General features: G+C 35.4%; 1 protein-coding gene across 12 annotated transcripts in view; it reads left to right on the top strand.

Moving 5' to 3' along the window:
- The window catches only part of RABGAP1L (RAB GTPase activating protein 1 like), an 815,258-nt gene that overhangs the window by 322,183 nt on the left and 466,415 nt on the right, over positions 1–26,660 (top strand). The window lies entirely within an intron of this gene.

Here is a 26,660-nt window from a genome sequence, read left to right as displayed (position 1 = left end):
CATAAATATTAACCATACGTGATTATGTATGTAATATTCACATATTGCTTAGGAATGCTAATTAATTAAAAGGTCTTGTTGAATTCAAATTGGTTTTACAAGCTTCATTTTAATGATTTGTTATTACTACTGTGCGACTTTGAAAAACCAGGTCTATTGAACTTATGGACATGGGAAATACATATATTTAAACTGAAACAAAACGTTATTTTATTTTTATTTTTTATTTTTTATTTTTTTGAGAGAGTTTTGCTTTGTTGCCCAGGCTGGAGTGCAGTGGTATGCGATCTCGGCTCACTGAAACCTCTGCCTCCTGGGTTCAGATAATTCTCCTGCCTCAGCTTCCTGAGTAGGGGGGATTACAGGCACATGCCACCAAGCCCGGCTAAATTTTTTTTTTTTTTTTGTATTTTTAGTAAAGATGGGGTTTCACCCTATTGGCCAGGCTGGTCTTGAACTCCCGACCTCAAGTGACCCACCCGCCTCGGCCTCCCAAAGTGCTAGGATTACAGGTGTGAGCCACCGCGCCTGGCCTGAAACACAATTTTAATTGTGACTTTTTAGCATTACTTTCTCCTCAAAAAGCCAAGAATTGACTCTTTGATATGTTATCTAGTGAAATAAATTTGATATTATTTTCTTTGATTTCTGTAGAGAATTTTTGTTTATAGTTTAAATTCCTTTTGGATAACATTAGGAATTATTTTAATAAGTAGAATAGGTTTTCTAATTATTAGTAAGTTGTAATTATTTCCCCCCTCATTTTTTTTCAATCTTACAAAAGGCCAAAATATCACAATGAACATATCCAGTAGAACTGGGGGGAAAATTAAAAATGAGTTTCTTTATGCAAAATTGCTACCACATATAATGCATTATGATATGGGGAGTGGCTTACAGTTCATATACTCTTATAGTTTATATATTCTTGATGAAATCTTTTACAGAACTTAGAAATTTAAATTAAAAACACTTAAATTAAAAAAATTTAAGTTAAAATTTAAGTTATTTCATGTGGATTAATTTTAAAATTAATAGCATAGTAGAAAGATGATTGTAATCTTCAAAGATTTTCAAATTAGTGTATACCATTCATATGACTTAGAACATTTAGGAAAACTACAGGTATATTTTGTCATAGAAAATAACAAAATGTGGATTATTGTTTTTACTTTTTTGTTGGATTTCAATTTGATGTTTACAAGTATTGAGGTTATTTTATATAGTATTAGAAAGCTTGGATACCTAGAAACATGGATTCTTAGTGGTGGGTTTTGGCATCAAACACACATTGGCCTGAGTCAGAGCTTCATCCATTTCAAGCAATGTTACCTTGGGCTACCATTCTGAGCCTCAGTTTCCTTGGTTATGAAATGGGAGTGATGGCAATTACCTCAACGAATTATTGTGAAGATGAAATGATAAAATGTTTAGCGCAGTGCCTGGCACTTATTGAGGGTTGGTAAATGGTAGTTGTTGCTAATTGTAGCAATGACAACAGTTCTAGTGTTGTATAGTGTGAGAAAATAAAATCAAATCTGAAACATATATCACATCACTTTCATAGCTTTCTCTCTCTGTTTTCAATCTCTGTTCCTGGGACTCTCTTTTAAGTTAATATATTATAATGTTATTAATTTTAGACCCTAATAACTTCTAAACTGTTTAGAGTCATAGTTATGTAATCATAAACTTTAAGAGCTGAAGGGAATTTGGGGATCATTTAGTCCAAACCTCTTATTTTACAAGAAAGAAAATTATGTTCGGAGTAGTGAAGTGATTTACCCAGTATAAATTACTTGTGGCAGGTTTCTTTTTTTTTTTTTTTGAGATGGAGTTTTGCTCTTGTAGCCCAGGCTAGACTGCAATGATGCGATCTCAACTCACTGCAACCTCCGCCTCCTGGGTTCAAGCGATTCTCCTGCCTCAGCTTCCAGAGTAGCTGAGATTACAGGCGCACACCACTACGCCCAGCTAATTTTTGTATTTTTAGTAGAGACAGGGTTTTACCACATTGGCCAGGGTGGTCTCAAACTTCTGACCTCAGGTAATCCACCCTTCTCGGCCTCCCAAAGTGCTGGCATTACAGGTGTGAGCCACTGAGCTCAGCCGGTGGGTTTCTTAAAAGTGGAACGCTGTTCATTGTACCACATACTGGCCCCCTCAATGTATCATTCATTTAAAGTGTGAGGCTCTGTTAGTTTGATTTGTTCACTTGAGACCCTGTTATGCACTGGGTACTGTGCATGAAATGAGAACTATAAAGTTCCTACCCTGCAAATATTCATAGTGAAAGGAACTGATTGACAATCACAGTAGTGTGATAAGTATTATAGAAGTAGGGTATAGTAAATACAGTTAAACAAAAACAAAGGGATAGGAACCGTGGTTTATTAGGTGTCTATATGACAAGTAACTCCCATACACTCATTTAATGCCATAACCTTCTGATATAGATATTATTATCCATAATTTCTTATTTCATAGCAAAGCTCAGCCCCTGATTGAGAAGGAAGGAAGGAGGCACGGTATCCCAGAGTTCCAGTAAAAAACTCAGTGCTCATGAGGACATGGGCCTTCTATAAAAGATTTGGTAGATATTGGTTGATAATTAAATGGGAGTGATGAATCATTGAGACTCTGTCTTTTTACCTGCAGCTGACATTAAAGACCAAGTTGCTTTTTTTGTCATTTGTTTTTTACAAATTCGTTGCCTTAATTGAGTAGAAGAAACTAAATATTTTCTAATTTCTTAAGAGAATAACCTTAGTGATCTAAACTGAGGAATAAGCATTTCCTGTTGTAAATGTACTTCTCTCAGTTCTCTTAATATTTCTGGAGTCAAAAATCTAGGGCAAGGCCAAAAGCTTGGGAAAGACACAGAATCTTCCATGCCCTCTGAGACCCTACATTTTCTAAACTTAACTTAATTTTCTCACTTTGTTTACTCTTTTTTTTTTTTGAGATGGAGTCTCACTCTATCGCCCAGGCTAGAGTGCACTGGGGCCATCATGGGCTCACTGCAACCTCTGCCTCCCGGGTTCAAGCGATTCTGCTGCCTCAGTCTCCTGAGTAGCTGGGACTACAGGCGACCTCCTTAAGCAGAGACGGGGTTTCACCATGTTGGCCAGGCTGGTCTCGCACTCCTGACCTAAAGTGATCCATGTGCCTCGGCCTCCCAAAGTGCTGGGATTACAGGCATGAGCCACCGTGCCTGGCCTCACTTTGTTTACTTTTATTACTTGCTTTTCTCCTGCTATGCCTTCGTAAAATCTCTTAGTTGCATCACTGATGGGCATTTAAGGCATTGTGAGAAGATTTAGTTGTTCAATGACAGTAGTAAGTTGTCATTTTTATCGCTGGCTTAAAAAAATAATTTTTGGAAGAGCTGCCATGTACTAACAGTCCATTGCATAACACTTTACTTTTTGTTTTTTTAAAGAGATAGTATCTTTTTATTAACATTTAAAAAAAAATCCATAACTTAGTAGGTGTTAGTGTTTCTAAAACACTTGATTGCTCTTGGTTCCAAATAGGTTTTCAGTGGGGAAAAAAATACCCATTTGGAGAATATTTGATATGGCATATATGCTCTCTTTCTAGGGGAAAATATCCTTCTGGGATTCTTAGGATACCTGTTTTTTTTTTTTTGACTTTCAGTTTTATAAATAGAGCTGACCTAGGTTTATGGGTTTCTTTCCTTTCTAAAATTCTGCTGCTTTACTAGAACTACTATTATCTTTGGAAACTCTTAATTAAAAGAAAGAAAAATATATAATATTAGGCAGAAACCATGAAAATTATAAATAGAAAATTAATTATAATATGCATCAGAATTTGGTGCTCTTTACAGTTACTGAAATGTATATAAAAATAAATTTGCTAACATAGTGAACTTTTTATAAGCAACAAGTATGCAGAAAGTTCATTAATTATTATAAGCAGCTAGAACACCAGGCAGAATATTAGCAACCAAATTTATATTACATAGACAATAATTTGACAGATTCGTCTCTGGAGAAACTGACTATTCCAAAGGAAAAGAATCCCAAAGAGCTGGCCAGGTCACTACTCCACTGACAATGAGGCACACCCTTGAACAAACCCCACTGAAGTCCACAGAGCTTCTAATCACATTTTTAGTTCTTTTAGTTCTTTAGTATTTAATATATAAAATAGTCTAGAGTTACTAGATTTTCAAGGAATACCTTTATTGTGAATGAAAACCAAATAACACAAAACAGAAAAAAAGGAAACTCAGGAAACAACTCAAGAGAAACAGAGATAATGCAGAAGAAAGTACACGGTATATATATATACACATATATATGTGTGTATATATATGTACATATATATGTATATATGTACATATATATGTGTATATATGTACATATATGTGTGTATATATGTACATATATATGTGTGTATATGTGTGTGTATATATATACATATGTGTGTGTATATACATATATATGTGTGTATACACACACACACACACACACACACACACACATATATATATATATTTATATTCTGGAGTATTCCAGAAATTCTTTCAGAGAATATGAGATGAATTAGTGAAACTTTTCAAATGCAAAAATGACACAGTTACTAACTCTGGGAAAAACCAAGCTTGAATAAGAATACATAATTATAGAACATTATATGGCCTAACTGTGAATAATAGATATGTGGTTATAAGACAATAAATAGTGATTAACCTAAATTGGAGATATAATGATATTAGGGTAATAGATGTAGTAGAAGAGACAGAGTGTGTGTATGTGTGTTCATTCATGTGCTTGTGCATACATACATATGTGAGTGCAGACATGACCATGGGCATATGTGTTGGTGGGTGGGTAAGTGCTATATTCTCATCTTCCACGTTGCGAAGTCAGTAGATAAGGGGTTTGCAAACTATGACTTGGAGTCCAAATCCAGCTGCCCACTGTTACTTCAAAATAAAGTTTCATTGGAACACAGCTACTCCTATTTATTTACATATTGTCTACAGCTGCTCTGGTGCCACCATGGCAGAGATGAATTGTCAAGAAAGAATCCATATGGCCCACAAAGCCTAAGATATTTACTATCTGGCTACACAATAATTAAAACAAATTTTAAAAATCAGGAAATAGCAGTACCTCATTTAGAAATATACATGTAAGGCCCAGCACGGTGGCTCACGCCTGTAATCCCAGCACTTTGGGAGGTCAAGGTGGGTGGACCACGAGGTGAGGAGATCAAGACCATCTTGGCTAACACAGTGAAACCCCATGTCTACTAAAAATACAAAAAATTAGCCAGATGTGGTGATGGGCTCCTGTAGTCCCAGCTACTGGGGAGGCTGAGGCAGGAGAATTGCCTGAACTCGGGAGGCGGAGGTTGCTCTGAGCCGAGATTGCACCACTGCACTCCAGCCTGGGCAACAGAGCGAGACTCCGTCAAAAAAAAAAAAAAAAAAGAAATGTAAATACAAAAAAAATCAGTTGTGTTCTATACAGTAATAAGGAACTATCTAAACAAGAAATGGAGAAAACAATTCCATTTACAATAGCTACAAAAAAATTACTCAGGAATAAATTTTACCAAGGAGGTGAAAGACCTCTACACTGAAAACTATAAAGTATTGATGAAATAAATTGAAGAGGACACAAACAAATGGGAATATATCCTGTGTTCATAGATTAGAAGAATTAATATTGTTAAAATGTCCATACTACCTAAAACAATCTACAGATTCAATAGACTCTTTTTTCTTTTTTTCCTTTTTTTTTTTTGTGACAAGGTCTGGCTCTGTTACTTAGGCTGGAGTGCAGTGGTGTAATCTCGGCTCACCACAAACGCCGCCTCCAGAGCTCAAGCCATCCTCTCAACTTAGCCTCCTGAGTAGCTGGGACTACAGGTATCAGCCACCATGCCTGGCTAATTTTTGTGTTTTTTTGTAGAGTTAGGGTTTCGCCATGTTGCCCAGGCTTGTCTCCAACTCTTGAGCTCAAGTGATGTGCCCACCTTGGCCTCCCAAAGTGCTAGGATTACAGGCATGAGCCAGCACGCCTGGCCAGACTCAACACCCTTTATCAAAATTCCAATAACTTTTTTCACAGAAATAGAAAAAATAACCCTAAAACTTGTTTTAGGATTGTTTAAATCTTATTTGTTTAAATCCTGTTTAGACCCTGAATAGCCAAAGCAAACTTGAGGAAAAAAAAAAAACAACAAACAAATAAAAACAAAGCTGGAAGCATAACACAACCTGACTTCAAAATACAATACACAGGTATAATAACCAAAACGGCATGGTACTGGCACAAAAACAGAACCATAGACCAATAAAACAGAAGAGAGGGCCCAGAAGTAAATACATTTATAGTCAATTGATTTTTGACAACTATGCCAAGAACACACAGGATGGAAAAGACAGTCTCTTCAATAAATGGTCCTAGGAAAACTGGATATCCATGTGCAGAATAATGAAATTAGAGCCTCATTTCATACCATATACAAAAATTCAAGTCAAAATGAAGACTTAAATGTAAAATCTGAAACTGTAAAACTACTAGAAGACAGTGTAGGGGAAAAGCTCCATGACATTGGTCTGGGCAATGATGTTTTAGATATAACTCCAGAAGCACAAGCAACAGAAGCAAAGGTAGACAAATAGAATTGAATCAAATGAAAAAGCTTCTGCACAGCAAAAGAAACAACAGGGTGAGGAGTCATCCTACAGAATGGGTGCAAATATTTGCCAACCATACATCTGATAAGGGGTTAATATCCAAAATATATAAGGAATCAATTCAATTGTAAGAAAACAACCTGATTTAAAAATGGGCAAAATACCTGAATAGACACTTCTCAAAAGAAGACATAAAAATGGCCAGCAGGTATATAAAAAAATGTTCAGTGCTGTAAGAGGAATTTGCATATCTTTACAGATTTGGCAGTGATCAAAGCAAAAGGCTGGGAAAGCTCTACAAGCAGAATTCTCCTTTGACTCCTTGAGGAGCCTTACCTTTCAGATTGAGAAAAGCTATAATGTGATTTAAAATCCATCTGGCATTTGCTGTTAGATTGTGATTTTTGGTAACAGCAGACAGTGTCAGGTTTTATTTTATTTTCCTAGAATCAGGGTAGTCAAGAATATTTCGTTTACTCTAGCCGGGTCTTTTTCAAATTTTGGCCCAAACTTTATTCCCAAAACATTATATCGGTACATATTTTAAAATCTAGCAAACACATGGGCATTTGTGAAGACCTTTTTTTTTTTTTGTACAAAATGTGTTCTGAATTTTTGCTTGTACTGAAAAATACTTGCAATAAACACAGGAAGTTGTATACTAAAAAATGCTGAACATCACTAATCATCAGGAAAATGCAAATCAAAACCAAAATATCACTTCACACCTGTTAGAATGACTGTTAGCAAAAAGACAAAAGTGTCAATGAGGATATGGAGAAAAGGGAACCCTTGCACGCTGTTGGTGGGAATATAAATTGGTACAGCCATTATGGAAAACAGCATGGATGTTCCTAAAAAAATTAAAAATAGAACCACCATAGGATCCAGTAATCCCAATAATGGGTATATATCCAAAGGAAATGTAATCAGTATGTCAAAGAGATATTTTCATTCCCATGTTCATTGCAGTATTAATCACAATAGCCAGGATATGTCATCAGCCTGAGTCCATCAGTGGATGAATGGAAAAAGAAAATGTGAATACATAATGGAATACCATCCAGCCTTTAAAAAGTTAGAAATTCTGTCATATACATAAACATGAATGAACCTGGAAGATGTTATATTCTGTGAAATAAACTAGGCACAGAAAGTCAAATACCACATGATCTCTTACGTGCAATCTAAAAAAGTTGAACTCATAGAAACAAAGTAAAATGGTAATTACCAGAGGCTGGAGGCTGGAGGATTGGGAAGATGTTGGTCAAGGGACACAAAAATTTCACTTTTATAGGAGGAATAAGTTCAAGAGATCTATTGTATATCATGGTGATTATACTTAATGATAATGTATTGTATACTTCAACATTGCTAAGTGTATATTTGATATTTACATATTGTCTACAGCCACTCTGGTGCTACCATGGCAGAGATAAATAGTCAAGAAAGAGGTTATACGGCCCACAAAGCCTAAGATATTTACTATCTGGCCCTTTACAGAAAACAACCTTGTGATACACAATAATTAAAACAAATTTAGAAAATCAGGAAATGGCAGTACATCATTTAGAAATATATATGTAAATACAAAAATCAGTTGTGTTTCTGTACAGTAACAAGGAACTGTTTGACAAGAAATGAAGAAAACGATTCCATTTACAATAGCTACAAAAAATAGGAATAAATTTAAGCAAGGAAGTGAAAGATCTCTATACAACAAAAAAATGATAAGTATATTAGGTAATGCATGTGTTAAATAGCTTGATTTATCCACCTTGCAGTGTATGCATATATCAAAACATCATGTTGTCTACGCATTGGGTACAGTGTATACTGCTTGGGTTATGGGTGCACCAAAATCTCTGAAATCACTGCCAAAGAACTTATTCATATAACCAAAAACTACCTGTTCCCCAAAAACTATTGAAATGATAATAATAAAAAAAACTCACACCTGTAATCCTAGCACTTTGAAAGGCCAATGTGGTTGGATTGCTTGAGCTCAGAAGTTCGAGTCCACCCTGGGCAGCATGGCGAAACCTCATCTCTACAAAAAATACAAAAATTAGCTGGATGTGGAGGTGCGTGCCTGTGGTCCCAGCTACTTGGGGGGCTGAGGCGGGAGGATCCCTTGAGCCTGGGAGGCGGAAACTTATCTTATACACCATAATTTTAATTTTTACTTGTCAATTTAAAAAGAATTTAAGGAACAGTGTTTGAAAATATGAGAAGAAATAGCTTAATAAATTGACAATGTTCACCTAAAGTGAGTAAGAGTCTGAAGTGCAGAGGAATGGGACAGAATACTGCTGCTTTTCATTTAAGCCTAATAGTATAGTACTGTTTTAAAACCATATACATGTATTGCTTTAATACAATTTTTAAAAATTAAATTTAGAAAATTAAGAAAAGGTAGCTGTTAGAATTAGGCTTGTTGGTGTAGGGTTGCCATGTTATACTGATGCATAATTCACCAAATACTGTATTTAAAAAGAAAGAGATACCATGGAAAAATAAACATATGTTAAAAAAATACCAGTACCTTCAAACACCCTATTCCCTATAGTATCAATTTTTTATTATATGCTTTTTGATATAACTGTAATAGGTAATTGATGCAAATAACCTCCATCTCTTATTTTAGTATTATTAGTGGTTTCAAAACTTCATATAGCAACTTATTTTTACCATAGCTGCTAATGAGAAGCAAAAAAGAAAAAAAATCAAACCAAAGAAAATTGATTTACTATCTTGTCACACTCTTTTGGTGATGGTAATAAACCAGAGGAGAAAAAAATTAAAGGAGTAGTGAATTGGCTCAAAGTGAATCAGACGAGTACTTCTGAGGGTCAGTGAACCCTAAAACCTGATGGTAGATAATAAAATTTTGCTGAATTTTGATTTACTATTAAGTATCTTTAATGTACTGTATTTTATATTCACCAAATAGAGTTATCTTTTCATATAATGCAAGATTTTTAAATGTAAAAACCATGGTTTATTTCGTTTTGTATTCTCTACAGGGTAGTGTTTGGACTCAGTAGGTGCCCAGTAAAGGCATGCTTTAATATGAATGGATTTTCACTGCTGAGTAGCTTGTTCTGGTTGATTTTCAAAAGAGTCTTAAATTTGTAAGTGAATAAAAAATTATATGAGTATTATGAGTGTTCAAACAAATGGAAGCATTTCTTTTCCCTGATTTCGCATAATGTGTATGATTTGTGCTAAGTGATAATAAAGACCCTTCCGTTTTTCACTCTTGGAAGAGGAACCCTTATCTTCTCTACAAACAATTTCAGGTTGTTGTTGCTGTAAAACAAGCCCTGAGACCTGTTATCGATTCATTGTTATTTTTTCTATTTTCCAACCATCCTGTGAGAGAACATCTTTTTAATGTGGTTTTATACAATCAGTCTTCAATGTGTCTCAGATATGGGTTTAGTAAATCTGTTAAGTACTTTTGTTTGTCTTCTGTTTTTTCTCTGAACGATACAGTTATGCAATTTCCTTTGTTATTAAATGTCAGGATTATTTTCTTATTTATCAATATAGTTTTCAATCATTTCTGCCATGTTCTTTTTGGAAGACTGTTGATTGCTTTTTAGCTAAATGGTACCACAGCCAGAGAAAAAGTGGCTAAGATCTGATGACATTTGATGAATTGGTATGTCATTTGCAATTGTGTATTCTACCCAGTTCCCTATTTGAGAGAGGTGTTTTCTCCTGGAAGTGCTAGAGAAATTGTTATAGCATAATTCCTTAGAAAAATTATTCATAGTAATGTATCCGTGAGACACATCTAGACCAGGGATATCTCATGGAAATGATTGTCCTTTCTGAACAAGTGCCACATATTTTTATTTGTAAACTTATTTTCTTCTCATCCTGGAAATAATGATATTAAAAACATTGTGTGACTAGTGATCTATGACTCTGATATATAAACAATGCCTATTTTATTGTTTCTGTCTAATAAGCAAGTCCTGTTGTGTTCATTTAGCTAGAAATGAAAAAAAAAAAACCCAGCACATGCATTTTGCATTTAATTAATTTATGGTGGTGTAGTATTATACCGTCTTTTAAAAACTACTGGCAAATTTTAAGTGTGCAGTGCACTATATAAATAGGAATGAGAAGAGTCTATTCAGGGCAAGGTAATTACAGCATCTTTGGCTAGAATATCTCTGAGTAAAAATAGCTAGTCTCAATGTTGGAGTAAGATAATTAAGTCCTGAAGAATAATGATGAAAACCTTTTGCTCAGATACCCTTTCTTCATTTAAGTTCAATGCCGTACATTCAAATAAAATCTGTGTAATCAAACTAGCCCATTAAGTACTACTGAGTGAGATAAATTGTAATACCTATTCTATATCCTTGCAAAAGGGAAATGCATGTTATCTAGAAACATAACAGCTTATAAATTAAAAACATTCATTTTTCTTCTCTTTTGTCTTATATCAACTTTTTGTATATTTATATACATAATCACCTAACTCCTACCTCCTCTTCTTTCTTCCTTCTTCCTCAGGTAATGTACAATAATACATTATAGTAACAAAAATCGAGATTGCTGGGTTTTTTTATGTTCTTAGCTCTCTGACAAAGAGAGCTTGCTTGCCCTTTTTCCCCCCAAATCTTAAATATAGGCATCTTTCAATGAGTTGTCTCAGTCCCATTTTTTCCCCCTGTGATCCATGCCTTAGTAAACCTTTATTCCTACCACAACACTTTATGCAGTGATTCCCAAACATATATTCCTGGTCAAGTCTCCTGGACTCCAAAATTGTATTTCCAGCTGTTGCCTGGATTTCTATATTTGAAATGTAATGACATCTTAAACTAAATGACTTCAAAGTCAAGAATCATTTTCTAGTCCGTCTAATCATCCCACCTCCTCTTCACACAGCCTTCACTACCTCAGTTCATGACACCATCAGTCACTTTTGAACAACTTGCCGCATTTTACACATCCAACTAAAGTCATGTCCATTCTACTTATGTAACATCATCAAATTCATCTCCTTCATTCTGTTCTCATTGCCCTTGCTGAGGTTGAGGCCCACATGTCCTCTCGCCAGGAATATAGCAGTTGCTCTTGATCTTCACGTGCTGCTTCACCAGTCCATTCTACCCACAGTTCATAGATGTGCTTTCTTAAGAACTGGACTGGTAATGCCATTACTCTAAAAACTTCCACTGGACCTTCGCTGCCTCTTAATCTAAGACCAGAATTTTTAGCTTTATTTGCAAGGCCTGTCCCAGTTTAGCTCTTTAGCCTCCTTTTACACATATGCCATACTCTAGAAAAATGGAATGGATTTTTCCCCCTCAGATACGTTATGTTATTTTCCATCCATATGTCTTTTCATAATACGTAACCTTCATGAGGGCAATGATTTTCTTTTAATCTGTTTTGTTTACTGTTTTATCCGTAGCAAGTAAAACCTATATGTCACACGTAGCAGGTACTCAGTAAATATTTGCTGAATGAATAGGTAAGTAAATGGATAGAAGAAGAATTGGAAGATACATTTCATGAGACTCACCTATTCCTTGCTGACTTTGGGTTCTGAGCAAGCGTCCTGTATCTTCTCAGTAAGTTTTCTTTGTTTATGCTAACTTAAGTGAATTATATTACTTCTAATCTAATGATACTTTACTGAGACAGCATAAAAAAGTTAGAATGGCAACTTGGATAGAGGGACTTGGTTTAGAGACCTGTTTCATTTTGAAAAGGTTTCTCTCAGCTTTGCTTTGTCATTTACATAGTATAAATGAACAAAACCCCACTCAAAGGTCAGATATCCCACAACCCAAACATGTACTGAAGGAAGAAACATCCTGCTTTAAATGGAACAACAATACTATGTTTTTGGCTGCATGTAACAAAGAAATTTAATAAGAGAGTCATGTATTAATTACAGACATATTTATCCTAAGATACTAATTTATATACTAATTAGTTGATTTTCAAGGCAAACTAATTTGGTTGTTTGTCAGGCCACAATAAAACTATCCCCAATATTTTGTATCCACATTCATTTTCTTAATAAATGACCAAAACTTTAGGCAAGAAGCAAAAGCAGAATCATGATGAAAATGTGATGTCAAAACTTTGAAGTTTTAACTACTAGTTATGTTTCTTAAGGAATCAAGACCTGAGATGGGGGACTCCAGATTCATAACCTGATAAAGTATTTTCAGGTTTGAATAGATGTTTGAAACACCTTTAAAAGCCAACTACATAGCTTCAGTTATGTGGAAGAATGTGATAGATAAAGGACAGCTTAGATTTTAAAAACAAAGTCAAGAAATAAATGTGTTTATAAGGTACATAAGGCTACAGATTAAGAAGGATGGGACCTGTTTCTTTACCAACCAAACACTTATGCAGAGATATATGTTTTCAATGAAACATAGGTGCTGATAAATATGCAATTTTCTTTGGTTATAAAAGATTCTAAGGCTCATAGGTGTTGCTGAATGTTTATAATTAAGTAAGCTTACTCTAAGAAGCACGAATTTAGAACACAAGAAACTAAAATAAATTGAGCCGTAATTTCTGCCTAAGAGAAATTAAAAGTTCATGCTTTTTTTCATGACTACTGGAGTAATTGTAGGTATACTGAGCATGCTTCTTTCATTTGATTTAATTTTGACTCTATCAATCTATGCCCTGGTTAAAACTAATTCTCTCCTAGTGGGCTTTTCTTTTCTTTCTTTTTTTTTTTTTTTTTGAGATGGAGTTTCACTCTTGTTGCCCAGGCTGGAGTGCAATGGCGTGATCTTGGCTCACCGCAACCTCCGCCTCCCAGGTTCAAGCAATTCTCCTGCCTCAGCCTCCCAAGTAGCTGGGATTACAGGCATGCACCACCACGCCCAGCTGATTTTGTATTTTTAGTAGAGACGGGGTTTCTCCATGTTGAGGCTGGTCACAAACTCCTGACCTCAGGTGATCCACCCACCTCGGCCTCCCAAAGTGCTGGGATTACAAGCATAAGCCACTGCGCCCGGCTGTGTCCTTTTCAATAGCATGTAATTTTCTTACATATTGTGAAGTGTTTTAGATGATTTTTTCCAATCTTTTATTTATTTAATATTTTGCTTGATAAAGTATAATTGTACATATTCATGGGGGTACATAATGATATTTTGATCCACATAATGTATAGTGATCAGGGTAATTAACATATCCATTGTCTCAAACTAGATGATTTTTAATGAATAATAAACTGATCTTATTTCTAACTAGTTAGGAAAAACAAAGAATTCTTCATTGTATTTATGCACAACACAAGGGTACTTATGAGAAGATAACACTTACCATCTGGGACACAACATTTCTACCCTAGTATTCTATTCATGGTGATAGCTAATAACTGACACTATTCTCAGGGACAGTAGCAGTGGTAGTATTGCCACTATTATAGCTCCTACTCTAGTCATTGCCTTCCAGCAAACATGTTCTTGTTATATATTTTCCAATTAACACTTACATAATGTCTGAAATGTATGGTGGTAGGTGTTTTAGCCTGTTTTACTTCAAAATAGGAACATAAGGAAGATAAACATATACATAAGAAGTGAGTGTTTAAGCCCATACTAAAATTTACATGTTATACTTTAGCACAACACCTTCTTCGAAGTAAAGGGGACAACTGAAATGTATCATCTTGCCATGTATAAAAAGGCATGTTTCAAAGCATAATGACCACACTGTAAGCCTTCACTCTTTCTCTAATCTTCTTTAAATTTGCACGTGGGTAACAGGTCAGACATTCAGAATAGTATAGCCAGGTAAATCAGAATTTTCATTATCTGGATTTGTATGCCTCACCGGGTGCACTGGGGGAGGCCTCTATGACAAGCATGTTAAGTGTGTACTTTTCTGGAGCCCAAAATGCTGAAGACATTGCTTTAGCCTAGGTAATTCTTCTCAGAGAAGGATAATTATTTACACATGTACACATACAAAATTATATATGCTGTTCAATATATGTTTTAAATAAAGAGATATACATACAAATTTTCTAGCTCTTGCTTACATTTTTCATCTATAGTGCTGTAATGTAATGAAATTAAGCCTCTCTGGTAACTGCAGTTCTCCCTGAGAATAAGTTTCTGTTATAGTACCATTATGCTAGAGGGTCCCACATATGCCTGAAGGAAATACTTTATGACAGTTGTTAATATTATAGCCAAATGATGCTTTTATTCCAATTTAATCATTCATAAAAGGCACAAATAGCATCTAGTAAGTACTTTCGTTTATATTTTCCCGTGCTTTTAAAATGTTGATTCTATAGCATCACTCAATAATATTAATATAATTTTAAGTATTATTTACTTGTATTTGGTTTGAAATATAATGTCTGCCATTTAATGGATTATTTACTACCTGAAAAAATAAACTTTGAGGCCAGATGCAGTAGCTCACGCCTGTAATTTTAGCACTTTGGGAGACTAAAATTGCTGAGGCAGGAGGAACGCTTGAGGCTAGGAGATTGAGACCAGCTGGGGCAACATAGTGACACCCTGTCTCTACAAAAATTAAAATAAAAAAAATAGCCAGGCTTGGTGATACATGCCTGTGGTCCAGTTACTCCAGAGGCTGAGGTAGGAAGATCACTTGAGCCCAAGAGGTTGAGGCTGCAGTGAGCCATGATCACACCACTGCACTACAGCCTAGGCAACAGAGCAAGACATTATACCCCCCAAAATAAATAAATAAAATTTGAGCCTAGTAGTTGTTGTCATTTGCCACTTTTCTAGACTAAATCATTATTATAAGCTATACCATATTACTGACATGTTTTGATTAATGTAACAAATGCTTTTCCAACTTAACATTTTTCACAGCTTATTTTGATATGGAGTTTCTCTTAATGTTACAGTAACATTATCTAAAATAGTTTTATTTAGATAAATTTCTTTAAAATATATAGTACAAATAACATCTTTGTTAGATCTGTAACTAAGAGGCAATAAATTTGAAGCACACTCCATATGAGAAATTGTAAAGCCAAAGTAACAAAATCGTGATTATTTTGGGGTGACACAGTGTCATGAAAGTCAAGAGGAGAGTATCATGAAGACTGAAAAGTGATAGCACTGAATGCTGCTGTTCTTTTAAAGATGAAGGTTCAGCTATCAGAGCAGGAACCTAAGGGCAAAATCTGAAATTAATAAATCAAGAAATAGCAATATAAGCATATGGCTATTTAGGAATAATTATTACTATTAGATAAAAGGTTGCTTCTGGAAAGAGGACTCATGACAACAATGGAATCATGGGCTGTTTTGTGATACTGGATTTTTAAATCATGAAGCATGTGTTATATTTTAAGCCAAAAAAAAAAAAAACTGGGGAGGGATCTTCGTGTTGGTAGGATTCGTTTTCCACCTTTAAAAATTTAGGTAAGGAGAGTGGGATAGAAGCCAGACTTTAAGGAGACAAGAAATGGAAAGGAAGTAGAACAGCAGCCATAGACTAGTTCCTCAAGAAGCTTGACCTGAAAGAGTTAGGTATCAGTTAAAGACCATGAGATAGAGGAGGGTAATCTGCTATAAGTTATAACTTACACAGTTTGCTGATTTTTATCATGAATTAAATATATGTACTTGTTTAAACGTTGCACTGCCATTTACCATTTGCTAAGTAGATGCATAAGAACATTGAGGCCAAAATTACAGTCCCAGGAGCCTCAGTTTCACTGTGGAGTTTTCCCTCAGCAAATGTTTGCTTTTCCTTGTCCTTTTTTCTTAGCTAACCTTGGTTTCTAGATCAAGATGATTTTCCTTCTTTGTTTTCACACAGCATATTCAATCGCACCACACTCTTTTTAATCACAATTCTTTCTGATGGGTTTTTGATTGGATCCAAATTTGCAGGCTGGGCCCTGAGAATCTAATTCAGTCTGTTGCAGTACTTCTCAAACATTTTAGTCTCAGAACTGCTTTATATGCTTAAAAATTATTGAGGGCCCTGATAATTTTTGTTTTTGTAGGTTTTGTCTTTTGACACTTTCCATATTAGAAGTCAAACCTAAGAAATTTAAAAAATGTTCTTACTTTATTTAAAATAACATTATTCATCCCATTATATATTAATATAACATTTTTCTGAAAAAGTTACTATTTTCCAGTATCAAATAATTGAAGAAGAGTGTATATTTTTTCCGATTAAAAAAATTCTCTTAGCAATTTTCAATGCGTTGTTATTTACTATAGTCATGATTTTGTACAACAGATCTCTTGAATTTACTCCAACTGAAATTTTGTATCCTATGAAGTAGTTACTATAATTACAGATAATCTAGGAAAATTGACAAATATTAAGAACAACTCTTATTCATTCAAAATATCCACCACTTTTGGGAAGTAAAATTATCTGCTCTTGTAATAAGATTAGACAAAATCTTAAAATCAATTAGATAGTACTTGAGCTATTACAGCTTTGAAAATGTGTGTCCCTGTGTTTGTGCATGCACACACACTGAAGTATAATTTATTCAGAAACAGGGCTTGTTCCCACTTGGCAGGAGTGTTGATTTTCTAGCTTATCTGCAGTTTGAGGTAATAAGTCTAATAAGTTTTGAGAGATCTTAAGTATTATACTGTAGTTTGAAGACTGATTTGTTACATTTGCAAATTGGTTGGTTTCCACATACAGACCTTAATACACCTACCTGTGTTAGTTACTTTCTAAATGTTTGTTATTGCTACAACCATACTTAGGTGTTTCATTGAATTACAAGTTCCTTAAGAAGAGTGATGGTATTTTAAAAATCAGGAGTAGCCCACCATGACTAGGTATATTGTATTGAAGTGCTCTCTGCATATTTACTGACCCATACTTGGTAGATAAGGGTTACTATAAATAGAAATAGTCCTCCTTATTGCTGATAATGGCGGTAAAGGCATAACTCTGGAAATTATTTTTATTTTTAAAATAAAAATGATAGAATGAGCACTCTATCTTAAGTTGGGTCATACTATGATATTTGTAACTTAGATCACTTGGAGACATTTCTTAGGTACCTGCTAATTATTTGTTAATCAAAATAGGAGCCAAGATTCTAATAGAAGTGTGTAAAAAACAGTAATAATGATAGTTCCTGGAAAATCACTTGCAAATATTCAACTGCAAAATAAACTTAAGAACTTTTATTAACAATATAGATTATTATGAAAGTCAAGGGATGAAAACTGAAGCTCTACACACACACACACACACACACACACACACACACACACACACACACACACACACACACACACGCTTTGAGATAGGGTCTCGCTCTGTCACCCAGACTAGAGTGCAGAGTGGCACAATCACAGCTCACTGCAGCCTCGACCTCCTGGGCTCCAGTGATCCTCCTCCCTCAGCTTCCTGAGTAGCTGGGACTATAGGCATATGCCAAATACATCTATACATGTAATTTCCAGAGTTATCCCTTTACTACAATTCTCACCAAAAAATACAAAAATGCGACTAATTTTTGAATTTTTTGTAGAGATGGGGGTCTTCCTATGTTGTCTAGGCTGGTCTTGAACTCATGGCTTCAAGTGATCCTCTCTCCTTGGCCTCCCAATGTGCTGGTATTACAGGTGTGAGCCACCATGCCTGGCCCTATCTTTTTCAATATTAATTTGAAGAACATCCTTGAATCAATGACTATTACTTGAATATAAAGGCCAAATTTAGAGTTTATCAAGACTCAATAGATAATTATGGTAGATAATATTTACTGAGTACACAGTGTGCCAAGCACTGTGATACATACTGTATGCATTTTCGCATTTAATCCTCAAAACAAGTGTGTTATAATTAGGGCTTAGCAAGGTTTAATAACTATTCCTAGTTAAGTGGCAGAGCTGAGAGTTGAACCCAAGAATTTGAACGGTGATTTTTAAGAAATTATTGATGTTGGGAGGCTGAGGCAGGAGAATCGCTTGAACCCAGGAGGCAGAGGTTGCAGTGAGTTGAGATCGTGCCACTGTACTCCAGCCTGGGTGACAGAGCGAGACTCTGTCTCAAAAATAAATAAATAAATAAATAAATAAATAAATAAATAAATTATTGGTGCTTTGAAACGTATGTTGTTAGTGTAGTCCTGTATTCAAGTGTTAGCACACAATTATTTTAAAATGTGGAGCTCATCAATTATTCCAAAGAGAAACTTGTTATAAAGTCCCTAAAATTTCACTAAGGGGAAAAGCTCAGATACAGACGTGAATAATATTTCACTAAGATATAAGATTATTAGCATTAATGAGATATTATGGGGATGCAATGTAACTTAACCATATGTTATTAAAAGTGTTTTTATTACATTGATGAGTTACACATTCATGGGAAGTATTTATTTCATATGTTTTGTAGGGAGAAATTTAAAAGGATTTGGTTAAATCATTTTGAGGACATAATTTGAGAGAAACATATCTTTTGCAATATTTTTATATCCCTGAAAATTTTTTGTTAAAAGACTCCATCTTTAAGAGAGCTAGAGATTCTCTCCTGGAAAGTGACTAGACCAGTGATAAGACATTATAGATCTGGAATGAACAAATTATATCACTGCAGTTCTAGGGGGGCTATTGATATAATTTCTAGAAAGGGAAGTTTAAAAAATGCCTGTATCCATAGAAGTAGATTCTGTAGAAATACACTGTAGAAGTCAGAGCTGTACCTGTTAAACTTCTCCGTTCCTTATTATGAGGTAAAAAAATCAACTATAGCTATTGAATGTAAATGCTATTTGATTATAGTAGACTCTTCCAGATGTACCCCATTCTACTCAGTACATCTGTTTCTTTCATGAAGCAATGTGTTCCACTCCTGAAGAATGTTTGTCTTTAATGTATCACATTGAAATTCCTTCTTATTATTTTATACCTTTACACAGTTGATATTGTTTTGGTTGTTATTTTGCATTGACATAGTTCTTTATATTTTCAATGACATCGTTCTTTATATATGCTTGTTAACATTTGGCAGTTAAGCATATTACTAAGTTTCTTTTTAATGTTTTTAAAGCTAGTTAAGAGTTTTAGGTAAAATATTTTCTGGTGTCAATGGATACAGAAGGTTAAATCATTTGTCTTTGTCTTGAAAGACTTAATCAGAATTGATATCATTATATCAGTGGTTTTCAACCATGGTCGTACCTTAAAATCGCCTAAGGGAAGTTAAAAGCAAACAAAAATGCACATTAAAAAATGAAAACCAGAAAACAATGCCAGGACATGAGATTCTGGTCATCTGAGATTCTGATTTAACTTGTCTGGGACAAGGTCCAGGCAAGAGTATGTTTAAATTACTGCCCAGGTGTTTCTGATATGTGACCAGGTTTGACAGTCACAGGATTGAACTATCCGTATAAAGCCTCCCTCAGTATCTAGGGGGGATTGGTTTCAGGACGCCCACAGATGCCAACCACCAGGATGCTCAAGTCTCTTATATTAAATGGTGTAGTATTAACATGTAATCTACACACATCCTCCTGTATACTTTAAATTATCTCTAGATTACCTATAATACCTAATACATTGTAAATGCTATTTAAATAGCTGTTAACTGTATTTTTGTTTGTATTTTTTATTGCTGTATTGTTATTTTTTTCCTGAATATTTTCAATCACTGGTTGATTGAATTTGCAGATGCAGAACCTATGGATTGGAGGGTAGATTATATTTTGTGTTCATCTCCTCTTGGGTGTTAAATATACATTTAGTACAGCCATGTTGTACAGTTCAAGGAGATGCTGTTCACATTGTGTTCTATATGAATGGCACTTCCTGCAGGAATGAATGGTGCCTTCTGGAAGTTGGCTGCTAGTTGTATAAATAAGCTAATGGCTTCAGTAATTGCTGTTAGAGGAATATGCATTATGGCAGTAGCCTTCTTCAATTCCAGCATACAAATGATTGCCTTGACAGTCACTCTCTATTTAAAACTGGTCAGATGTATATAACAGCAAGACCAGAAAAAGTTTGTATTTTACAGTAGCTGAGGATTTCAAAGTTCCCAACAGGAATGATTGGAGCTGTGTATGAAATTAAAATTTGCTTGAGGTTTCAGAACTAAGAGCATGGGAAATGGTTCAGTATAATTTTTTCATCATTGCTGTTTATGGAAGTATTATGGAAAGCTGATTGCATTAGGCAGGGTTCCCTAGAAAGACAGAACTAATACACACACACACACACACACACACACACACACACACACACACACACGTTATATATAATATATATGTATATACTTTTTGTTTATATTTTTGTATAAACTCCCATGTGTAAATATATATATATATACACACATACATATATATATACACACAGACATATATATATTTATCTATATGAGTTTATTAACTTACATGATCACAAGTTCCCACAACAGGCTGTCTGCAAGCTTGAGGAGCAAGGAGAGTCAGTCCAAGTCTAAAAACAGAAGAACTTGGAGTCCGATGTTTGAGGGCAGGAAGCATCCGGCATGGGAGAAAGATGTAGGCTGGGCGGCTAGGCCAGTCTCACCTTTTTATGTTTTTCTGCCTGCTTTATATTCGCTGGCAGCTGCTTAGATTGTGCCCACCAGATTAACGGTGGGTCTGCCTTCCCCAGCCCACTGACTCCAATGTTAATCTCCTTTGGCAACACCCTCACAGACACACCCAGAATCAATACTTTGCATCCTTCAATCCAGTCATGTTCACACTCAGTATTAACCATAACATTTATCTTTCTAAAATAGAACAGGAAAATATCCATGATTATAAAAAGAGATGCCTCATTAAGTGCTATTAGAATAAAGAATACATGGTACATCTATTGAGTCTCTTGCTAACATGACAAACATACATTGCTAACTGTGCGTAGGTTCTTTACATTTTAATTAATTATCAGTGATGTAAAAATCACTGGCCTTTAACAACAGTTTGATTTCAAACCCATTAAAGAGGCTAAGGCAAAAATGTGCCTTTAGTCTCTCAGCCCCATTGTGTATTCTTTACTGTGGTGAATATCAAAACAGCAGTTAATTGTAGTAGTACCATTTCTGTTCTTCATTTCATTATCCCTGTCTTGCACTATTATTTTTTGTTGCTGCTGGATATACAGCATCAGGCCTGGCACCAGCGAAGTATGAACACAATGCCAGCACTGCATTCAGCACAAGAATAGAAAGGCAGATGGCAGATTTTACTATTTATAGTTGTAGCCAATCTGCCTGAGGTGAGCCCTGCCGAAATGGTTCTTATCAAGAATGTTTTCATTTATTAAAGGGATAGGAAATGAAAGCCAAATAAAAAGCCTCAGTCCTCAGGACTCTGAGAGCAAAACTCTTGCTATAGATTGCAGAGCAATTCCAAGTATTGACTAGACATTTATGAACTAGAAAATTATATATTTAACTCTCTAGTCTCAAAGTAAAGACTTCAGGCCAGCAGTGACTTCACAGCAGAACTTGAGGAATTCATTGTTCAGTGAAGTTGTGCTGCCATAGCAACTGATGCAGAGTGAATTTTAATTATTAAGATCAAAATAGGCTTATGATAAAAACTATTTAACAGCATCAAATATATAAACTGAATTGTTTTTACTTTCTCACTAATCATTTCTTGACTGCTATAGAAACAGCACAACATAACTCTACTTCACATTTGATTCTTTATATTGTTTTAAAAAATTCATTGTTTGAAACTCCAGTAAATATTTTAGAATATCAATTAGTATGTTGAGATAAATATTGTGTTCAAAATTAAAATGGCGTGTGAATAATCTAGCTTTCTTATCCTCTAGACGTCTGATTTAAAAAGTGTTTTAGTCTCGGCTGGGCATGGAGGCTCAGGTCTGTAATCCCAGCACTTTGAGAGGCTGAGGCAGGGAGATCATGAGGTCAAGAGATTGAGACCAGGCTGGCCAACATGGTGAAACCCCATCTCTACTAAAAATATAAAAATTAGCTGGGCATGGTGGTGCATGCCTATAGTCCCAGCTACTTGGGAGGCTGAGGCAGGAGAATCGCTTGAACCCAGGAGGCGCAGTTTGCTGTGAGCTGAGATTGCACCACTGCACTCCAGCGTGGCGACATAGCGAGACTCTGTCACAAAAAAACAGTGTTTTAGTTTCAAGAACATATTGTGGTGATAACTAAAACACCGTATTGAAGAACCCAGGTGGTTCATGTAATCTGAAATATAGCAGTGAGTTATGATAGTGGCTAATAAAATTTATATTGCACAGAAAATAAAAACCTTAATTATCGGCTAAAGAAATTAATTTGATTCAATCATAGTAATTAAAGAAAAATATTTTGATTGGATGTATTGGAATGTAGCAGATTATTTAGTAATATTCTAAATTATTGCAAAGCATCTGTTCATTTTAAATCATGGTAAAATCTGTCATGTGAGTTTATTGATTTTATTTAAATGAAATGATTAGTTGATTGGAAATTTTCATTTTTTCAATGGCTTATACTTTGATAGAAGAAGCTTATAGAAAACTAGTTTTGGAGAGGTACAGCTACAATCTAAATTTAGAATCAGATTTTTTGCTTCATGAATTTTATGTTCCTTTTCAAAATATAGCAAAAAAGCAAAAAGGACTTCTGGTTAGATACAAAGATATGCAGATAGCTCAGGTCTTTCCCAATGACCCTCCAAAAGTAAAGAAGTTTTTAAATAAATAAAATTGCAAGGGCAAAGAAAATTAGCGTGGAGATAAGTAATAAAATTTGGAAGCTGGAAGGCAGGTGGATGAGTGCTAACTAATTTAGACCTGAGGAATCTCAATTATAAGTTTGTAGTGGGGAAAACTGACAAAAATCTGATGTATATATCAGCATCTTATACAACTCAGAAATTGGAAACACTAGGGCCTTTTGGAAGTAGGAGTTAAAGTGGTGGCTGGGTGCGGTGGCTCACACATGTAATCCCAGCACTTTGGGAGGTGGAGGCGGGCGGATCAGGAGGTCAGAAGTTCGAGACCAGCCTGACCAACATACTGAAACCCCATCTCTACTAAAAATACAAAAATTAGCCAGATGTGGTGGTGTGCACCTGTAATCTCAGCTACTTAGGAGGCTGAAGCAGGAGAATCCCTTGAACCCAGGAGGCGGAGGTTGCAGTTAGCCGAGATGGTGCCACTGCACTACAGCTTGGACAACAGAGCGAGACTCTGTCTCAAAAAAAAAAAAAGTAGTAGTTGGTTTTCAAGATCCCATCCTCCTCATACAGCTGGGCCGTCATACAGTAAAGCCTCTCCTACTTGGCAGAAGACTAAAGGCATATATTCTGTAGAGGGTAAAATATAGTTGCCAGGACTGTGGATATTGCAGAACAGCAGAAGGCAGAGGGCAGGTGTATAAGGCCATTCTTGCATTGCTATAAAGAAATACTTGAGTCCAGACACAGTGACTCAAACCTGTAATCCTAACACTTTGGGAAGCCTAGGCAGGTGATCATGTGAGCTCAGGTGTTCAAGACTAGCCTAGGCTATATGGTGAAACCCCATCTCTACAAAAACTTAGCTGGGCATGGTGGCATGTGCCTGTAGTCCCAGCTACTCAGGAAAGCTTAGCTGGGAGATTCACTTGAGCCCGGGAGATTGAGACCTTGTCTAGAAAAGAAAAGAAAAAAGAAGAGGGGGAAGGAGGTGAGGGGAGGGAGACGAGGGAAGGGAAAAAAAAAGAAAAGAAAAGAAAAATACCTGAGGCTGTGTAATTTATAAAGAAAAGAGCTTTAATTGGCTTACAGTTCTGCAGGCTGAACAGGAAGCATGATGCTGGCATCTGCTTAGCTTCTGGGGAAGCCTCAGGAAACCTACAATCATGGCTGAGGTGAAAGGGGAGCAAGCATGTCACATGGCCAGAGGAGGAACAAGAGAGAGAGGTGGGAAATGCCATACATTTTTAAAGGATCAGATCTTATGAGACCTCACTATTGTGAGGATAGCATGAAGAGGATGGTGCTAAATCATTCATGAGAAATCTGCTCCCATGATTCCATCACCTCCCACCTAGGCCCCACTTCCAACACTGAGGATTACTTTTCAACATGAGATTTGGGCCAGGATACACATCCAGACGATATTAGCTGGTGAATAGTAGATTGAATCAGAGATAGTACATGGAATTTTTGCCTGTTGAGTGTTGAGACTTCAGTCCTCTGTTAGCCCTCAGCATATTGGTAATCAAGTATATATAATCAAGGCAAGAGACTAGAAGAGTTTTCTATGCCAAATTTAAGAAGTCCAAGAAAGAAAGACTTACAAATTCCCTGGGAGTTCCTCAGGGATATAGCTCAGTCACATCATCCTTCAATGAACACAACTGTCAACAAGCCCTGTCCGTTCTACTGGCCTTCCACTTAGCTTCCACTCAGCCCTATTCTTAAATATGAGCATACAGCCAAATATCATTAGGCATTGGAAGACAGCATTTGACTTTTTTTTTAGAGACCAAAACAAAAAAATAAAAACAACTCGAATAAGACTATGCAGGGAAGAGGGAAAAAAACAAACATAAAAAGAAGCTAAACTAAAATTAATATCTGGGGAGATGATAGAAAATGAAACAAAATGAAGATTTTTAAACATTTCTTTTATTGATTCATAATATGTTATGTATTTATGGGGTACATGTAAGTATTTTTACATGCATAAAATGTGTAATGATCAAGTCAGGATATTTAGGGTATCATCACCTTGACAATTTATCATTTCTATGTTTTGGTAACATTTTAAGTCCCCTCTTCTAGTGGTTTTGAAATATATGATAATACTGTTGTTAACTATAGTCACTGTAGTCTAATATCTAGTGTTAGAACTTATTTCTTCTATCTAGCTGTAGGTTTGTACCCATTCATTGACCTCTCTTCATTTCCACCTCACACCATCACACTCTTCCCTGCCCCTGGTACCTCATTCTATTCTCAATTTGTGTGAGATCAAGTTTTGTAGCTTTCACATATGAGTGAGAACATATGGTATTTATCTTTCTCTACCTGGGTTATTTCACATACCATAATGACCTCCTGTTACAATCACATTGCTGCAATGACAAGATTGACTTCCTTTTATGGCTGAGTAGTATTCCATTGTATATATGTACAACATTTTCTTTATCCATTCATCTGTCAATGGACAGTTAGGTTGATTCCATATCTTTGCTACTGTGAACAGTTCTGTGATAACATGCAAGTACAGGTATCCCTTTGATATACTGACTTCTTTTCCTTTGGACAGATAACCAGTAGTTGGATTGCTGGATCATATGGTAGTTCTATTGTTGTTGTTGTTGTTGTTTTTTTAAGAAATCTCTGTACCGTTTTCCATAGTGGTTGTACTGATTTATATTCCTACCAACAGCGTATAAGAGTTTCCTTTTCTCCAGATCTTTGGCAGCATCTGTTATCTTTTGTTTTTTTAATAATAGCCATTCTACCTGGGGTAAGATGAGAACTCTTTCTGGTTTCGATTTGCATTTCCCTAATGATTAGTGATGCTGAACTTTTTTTTATATACCTGTTCGTCATTTGTATGTCTTCTGTTGAGAATTGTCTATTTGTGTCATTTGCCCACTTTTTAATGGGATATTTGTTTTTTCATTCTTGAGTTCCTTGGATATTCTGAATATTAATCCCTTGTTGAATGAATAGTTTGCAGATATTTTCTCCTGTTCAACAAGTTGTCTCTTCACTATGTTGATTATTTCCTTTGCTGTGCAGAAGCTTATTAGTTTAATATAGTCTCCTTGTTTATTTTTGTTTTAGTTTTTTGTGCTTTTAAGGTCTTAGCTGTAAAATCTTTGCCTGGACCAGTGTTCTGAAGTAATTTCACTATGTTGTCTTCTATTAGTTTCATAGTTTTGGGTCTTACTTTTAAGTCTTTAACCCATCATGAATTGATTTTTGTATGTGATGAGAGATAATAGTCCAGTTTCATTCTTTGGCATATGGATATCCAGT

Source organism: Gorilla gorilla, chromosome 1 (genome assembly GCF_029281585.2).
Source record: "Gorilla gorilla gorilla isolate KB3781 chromosome 1, NHGRI_mGorGor1-v2.1_pri, whole genome shotgun sequence".
Taxonomy (NCBI): domain Eukaryota; kingdom Metazoa; phylum Chordata; class Mammalia; order Primates; family Hominidae; genus Gorilla; species Gorilla gorilla.
The sequence above is the reverse complement of the archived record's forward strand: the minus strand, read 5'-3'. Positions and strand labels throughout refer to the sequence as shown.